The sequence below is a fragment of the Accipiter gentilis genome, chromosome 4 (assembly GCF_929443795.1).
Source record: "Accipiter gentilis chromosome 4, bAccGen1.1, whole genome shotgun sequence".
Taxonomy (NCBI): domain Eukaryota; kingdom Metazoa; phylum Chordata; class Aves; order Accipitriformes; family Accipitridae; genus Astur; species Astur gentilis.
The window spans coordinates 36,132,084-36,138,083 of NC_064883.1; the positions used below are offsets into that span (position 1 = coordinate 36,132,084).

Here is a 6,000-nt window from a genome sequence, read left to right on the forward strand (position 1 = left end):
CTGGAAAATTCATGCCAAAGTTTCGAAGCATCCTGATTAGGATACACAAGAGAAATAGATCAAAAACAAGAATAAGCATTTTGAAATTGAAATTGAGTAGTTAGGCGAGACGTACATAATCATAACTTGGTTTTTCAAAGGGAGGATGTGGCTTAAAGCTCATGTTTTGTCAAGCAACAAATACAAGAGAGAAGACTTGGTTCTGGTCACTCCTAACTGCTTCCTCTGTGACTGCAAGGTGTGCACAGAGGAGGAAAACAGGGAGGATGGAAAAAGACTGGGGCGACACAGCATTTTCAGGATATTGTTGGTGCCCGTGGCAGCTCCAAGGGAGCCTTCAGTGGCAGCCAGACCCCTGGACTGCATGGGTCCCACCCGCGAACAGGTTGAGTCAGGGTCTCACTTCGCTGGCCCAGGTGAAAGGCAAAGCAGCAGGGGAGGAAGGCAGGAGAAAAACAGTGGGGTACAAAAGAAATGCAAGGAGGAAGAGTTCATGTGTCCCCGGGCAGTGCCCTTTTGGAGGGATGCCCTTTCGGTCAGGGTTCCCCCTTTCAGTGAGGAACCCCATCCAGTGTGCTGCCTTGAGCATCAGAAGGACGTTAGAGCTTCAAAGCTGCAGCCTGATGGGAGTTGAGGCTGGTGCGACACTGTTCGGTGGCTCGGGAAGTGCTGCCTGTCCTCCCACGGGCCCCTTGTCCATTTGGTAACCAAGCCTGCTCAGCAACATTAGTCGTCATTAGGCTTGCTTGGCATCGGTCACCTTGGGGCAATTGATTTCCAGCCCCACACGCTGGCTTACCAGGTCCTCAGCATCATCCTTTGACTGCATCAGTCAACCCTGTTGTTCAGTCCTTTACCTCCCTTTCACATCTTCTCCTGTTGATGTTTTTACCTGGGATGTCCTGGAGCTCTGTCTGCTTTTGGCAGCTGAATATGCAGGTGACAGCTCCCCTATTTTACAGAAGCTTCTGAAATTATAGCAGCATGGCTTTTCCCCTACACCTTGGGTGAGCAAAAAAATGTCAAGCACAGAAGCACACAAAATGAAACGCCAGCACTGAGAGCACTCCCCCAGCGCAGCTGCCTTTCCCACCACGTTTTTGGAAGAGCAGTCAGGGTAACAGGTCTGACTCAGCCCAATGAGGTGGTGTTCAGAGGCAGAGATTAAGAACAAGTGTGAATTAAATGAGGTTCAAAGTGTTAAACAGCAGGCACTTCCCTGGTGTAAACATTTTGGCACAAAGATTTGTCAGGGTTTTAATCTAAAGGAAGCTGCGAGACCGGAACAGACACATCTTCTGGTGGTTACAGAGATACACCTGTCCCGACCTGCGGCACGAAGCGGTGAGTGCCTGCCTTGCCTGGGATTCTCCATCGCTTTTGGCAGGCTTGGGTCCAGTTCAACAGCAGGAGCAATACCTTTATGTCCTGTCCCCAGCACGGCCTTTGCGGCGGCGCGGCTGGCTCCCAAACGGCACCATAAACCCCGCCTGACAGCGGCCTCCATGACGTTACTTTTTCTGGCTGTACTATGTTTGTGTGGTGGGGTTTTGGTAGTGGGGGGGGGGCGGTTACAGGGGTGGCTTCAGCGAGAAGCTGCTGGAAGCTTCTCCTGTGTCCGACAGAGCCCATACCAGCTGGCTTTAAGATGGATCTGCCACTGGCCAAGGCTGAGCCCATCAGCGATAGCGGTAGCGCCTCTGGGATAACAGATTTAAGAAGGGAAAAAAGTTGCAGGATACACAGCAACGTCAGCTGGAGAGAGGAGTGAGAACATGTGAGAGCAAGAACCCTGCAGACCCCCAGGTCAGTGCAGAAGGAGGGGGAGGAGATGCTCCAGGCGCCGGAGCAGAGATTCCCCTGCAGCCCGTGGGGAAGACCCTGGTGAGGCAGGCTGTCCCCCTGCAGCCCAGGGAGGTCCACGGGGGAGCAGGTCTCCACCTGCAGCCCAGGGAGAGAGGACCCCACGCCGGAGCAGGGGGATGTGCCCAAAGGAGGCTGTGACCCCGTGGGAAGCCCACGCTGGAGCAGGCTCCTGGCAGGACCTGTGGATCTGTGGAGAGAGGAGCCCACGGAGCAGGTTTTCTGGCAGGACTTGTGACCCCACGGGGGACCCAGACTGGAGCAGTCTGTGCTCCCGAAGGACTGCAGCCTGTGGAAGGGACCCACGCTGGAGCAGGGGACGAGTGAGGAGTCCTGCCCCTGAGGAGGAAGGAGCAGCAGAGACAACGTGTGATGAACTGACCACAGCCCCCATTCCCCGTCCCCTGCACCACTGTGCGGGGTAGGTAGAGAAAACCAGGAGTGGGGTTGAGCCTGGGAGTGAGACTGGGGTGGGGGGAAGGTGCTTTAAGATTTGGTTTTATTTCTCATTATCCTACTCTGATTTGATTGGCAATAAATTAAGTTAATTTTCCCTAAGTCAAGTCTGTTTTGCCCATGACAGTAATTGGTTGAGTGATGTCTCCCTGTCCTTATCTAGACCCGTGAGCCCTTTGTTATATTTTCTCTCCCCTGTCCAGCTGAGGAGGGGGGAGTGACAGAGCGGCTTTGGTGGGCATCTGGTGTCCAGCCAGGGTCAACCCACCACAGTGGCATGTTTTCCCTCCACCAGTGTCAAAGCATGCAGCTACAAATAATGTTTTCTCCCTCCTCTTCTATTTAGCTAGTGCATTACGAGAAGAAATTCGCGGTCTCCTTCCTTTACATGCATTTTTTCTGTCTGGCACTAGAGGGCAGGAGAAAGGACGGTGGAGCCTTGCAACCCAGACCTGTCCCGTCTCAGCAGCTATCCGAGGGCGCAGAAATAAATCTGGCTTGAAAGGCTTCTTTCTCCCTTTGCCCATTACGAGTGTGCATCAAAGGTTTCATGCCCCAGCCTCTTTAGTGCTATTAAAGTTTAATACTTCGACGTTGCATTTCAGAGGGAACACAATGCCAAGCAGCCCTACGTGCTCCTCGGCAGGCACCGCGCCGAAGCGGCAACCCCGTTTGCCCTAGACGTAAAGTGGGCATTTGTGGTTTCTGCAGTTTGGGAAATGACTTTGTGTGATGGAGAACTTGCTTTCCTCCTTGCGCCAAGGGTGCCTGCCCGCCCTTAGCATCCCTTTGCTCCGCAAACCTTGTCCTCCCAGCCCAGCGCCTGCGAGAGGGTGTTTTCGCAGCTCCACAGCGGGGCAGGGGGAGATGTGAGCGGGGTGTACAGGGTGCGATTTGCCCGGCGGCGGTGATGGAGCCAGGTTACGAGCCAAGAAATACCACCTCTTCGCAGGCTCGAGGGATTTCTCATGGAAATCAATGAAGATAGGGGCATTTTCGTGGTGCACACAGCCGGACGCCTCATCACATGTTTCTTCCCTCTGCAAGAGAAGCACTGTCTGGGAGCCACCAGGGCTGTGGCACGGAGGATTAAACCCCGCCGCGATGCCCCGGTTCCCAGACCGCCTTTGTCGGGAGGAGAAAAGAGCATGTGAGCCCGGGAGGCTGAGCACCGCGTGCCCTGGTCAGGAGGCCCCGCGGCCGCCGGGATGTGTGTTGCCGGCTGTAGATAAGGAGGGGCCGGGGGGGAAAGCCACGGCGGGTTTAATGCTGGTTCTGCTCTGGGATGAGGGGAAGTGGAAACCAACTGAACCAGCTCTTTCCGTGTGTCCAGCTGCCGCTATATGATGGCTGAAGCGCGAGGAGCAGGTGGCAGTGGATAGCAACTCACTGGTTTTACGCCCTTGTTGAGCTAATTAGTTTTATTTTTCTTCTGGTTTTTGCAACGCCTGTAATTAACGCGCATGATATAAGTAGTTATTTAATAGACAAATAAGACTAAAAATATGCTTCCTTTTTATTTTTCATTCGGTTCATCTCTTCAGTGTATCACTTACTAGGACGAAATGATCTGACAGTTGTGGGTAGTGGAGAGAAACTAAATTTCTTAAATTCAAATGAAACTGTGCTGAAAAGGGTTTCACAGTCTGCCACACTTTTTGAGATTATGAATTTTCTTCTGTTTTCTACAGAGGAAAAGGAATCTTTAATATGCTGACAGTAAAAAGGACACTAAAAGAGCTGGTAAATAGGCCACTGGTCAGGACAATTTGTAGAAGAGCTCACACTGGGTTTATTGTCTACTCTTTTTGACCTCCTATGCACAGTTTTTCAAGAAAAGCACTATTTTTTTTGAAGCAAAATTTTGTTTTCAACTGATCAGCGTTTCCTGAGTGCAGAAAATGACTGTCGAAACTCCTGACCACATCCTACCGCAGAAGCACCGAATGCTAAGAGAAGCTGGGACCGAATCCAGCACTCCCTTGTCTCACCACACACCACAGCAGCACCTGGAAAAGAGTGATGTCCTAGGTCCCAGCTGCGTTAAAGCTCTGTACAGACCCACCACAACACGGGTCTCTTCCTGAATTATCTCGCTATGTCAGTACACTGATACTTGCATCCTGAAGCTAATGTAGCAGCTCAGTTGTGCTCATGGTCTGAAGCACGTTTCTTCATTCCTGGACTGGAAGGGACCATGCTGCTGGCTCCCCGGAGCCACTGCAATGTCCAGTTCCTTCTCCTGGCTCTAAGGGAGATGAACGGAAGGACAGTATTAAGGAAGAGGTGTGTGTTGTACCTGAACTCTTCTTTATGCTTGGACAGCCGACACTTCTGCAGTGAGGCCTGACTGTTGAATTAGACTATGCTTAACTCAAAGACCATTGTCTTTCTGAAAGAAAAACCTCAGAAAGTGGTTAACGAATGATACACGCTCATACACAGATTTTCAGGTGAACAAATAATCCACTGGCTGAAATGGATTTCTAAGGGTTGTTCCACAAATAATGCATATCTTGATAGGAATTAGGATTATTTCTCCAATAACATCTAAAAAAAAAATATACTTTGTCATAAACTGTGATTAAAGAGTAATTGAACAATACAAAGCATAACATGTGCAAGGGGCATCCAGGCTGGGGTTTCTGTGCAATGTCAGCAAACGTTCAGGAGGCTGAATAAGTCTTTGAGTGTTGTACCCAGGATAATATTTGGAAGATGTCAGGAATATGTGAACTTAAACACAGAGATGTGGGACAGGCATAGGAAATGATCCTCACTCAGAGGGAACGAGGCTTATTCCTTCTCCAGTGGAAATGACCAATTTCAGGCAGAAGGTGTTTGCATTCAGTCCTGTTGGCCTTAAAGAGCCACCGAGCACTCTCTGTTTGCTCTGTTCCTTAGCAAATGTGTTAGACCTATGGGTCCCATGGACAAGAAACTTCAATCTTACCTCTGATAGTGTTTATATATAGTGTAAAAAGAACCAACTAACTCAAAATCACTCCAGGGAAACAGCTAACAGCGTGACCGTCTCATGAGATCACTCTGGGACAGATGCACATCCTTCCTAAAATTTCTAGAGTCTGAGAGTCACCAGATCCTCTTACTGTTTGTCAGAACAAACCAATGCTTGGCTGGTCATAACCTGTTCCGTGAAATATTTTAGTTAATGGAACATTTGCACATTTCTGTCCTATCTTTTTCCTTCAGCTGGAAGCTCTCTAGGACAGAGACTTTATTCACTTCACTCCTTCATCCTCAGCTCAGGAACTCCTAATAAGGTGGAAACACGAAGGAGGATGGCACAGGCTGCTTTGATTTGCATTGCCTATGGAACTGGTAGCTTCCCAAATCGTTTTGTGGTGCAGTGCAAGTGTTTCACAGGAACCATGCCAAAAGATGAGCATAGCCCTGGCTAACCAGGGCTTCCTCCAGCCCCACATGTTAGCCTAGGGCTCTGACTAACTCAGCTGCGGCATCTCTAGCACATAAAAGCCATCACCACGGTTTGTAGTACAACAGTGCACTCGAGACAGCTAGAGAAACACAAGCTGGATAACTAGTGTATGTTTGCTGGGGAAAGAGGAACAAAGGAGAGTAAAGAGGATTTCTGTGAGTTTCCCTCACTGGAGTGTAATACTACAGCTCTGTTGGTCTGACCAGCTTTTAGGAAGTGAG

The 6,000-nt window shown here is 50.0% G+C and overlaps 1 long non-coding RNA gene across 1 annotated transcript in view; it reads left to right on the forward strand.

The window, feature by feature from the left end:
• Positions 1–2,046, forward strand: part of LOC126037894 (uncharacterized) — a 158,716-nt gene extending 156,670 nt beyond the window's left edge. Inside the window, exon 3 of the long non-coding RNA XR_007505838.1 lies at positions 1,807–2,046. This is a non-coding gene — a long non-coding RNA (uncharacterized LOC126037894). The remainder of the gene's footprint in view (positions 1–1,806) is intronic.
• The last annotated feature ends 3,954 nt before the right edge of the window (positions 2,047–6,000 follow it).